The following is a 326-nucleotide window of genomic DNA, read 5'->3' as shown; positions in this document are numbered from 1 at the left end:
ATGATGATATATGGTGTTGTGATTGATGATAAGATGAGAAGAGGTGATGGTGATGTGTGGTGTACGATGGGTGGTGGTGGGAGAAGATGATGATGATGTGGTAGATGATGTAAGATGATAAGATGAGATGATGATGAAATGAATGAAGATGATTATGTGGTGGTGATATGATTATATGATGATAATATGATATGTGAGAGATGGTGGTGATGATATGTCATTATGATATATATATGTGGTGGATCGATTTAATGATGTTGATTGTGGTGTGATGTGATAATGAAGTGGTACGAGGTGTATGATGAGATATGTGGTAGGATAATATA

The sequence above is a fragment of the Penaeus monodon genome, chromosome 40 (assembly GCF_015228065.2).
Source record: "Penaeus monodon isolate SGIC_2016 chromosome 40, NSTDA_Pmon_1, whole genome shotgun sequence".
Taxonomy (NCBI): Eukaryota; Metazoa; Arthropoda; class Malacostraca; order Decapoda; family Penaeidae; genus Penaeus; species Penaeus monodon.
The sequence above is the reverse complement of the archived record's forward strand: the minus strand, read 5'-3'. Positions refer to the sequence as shown.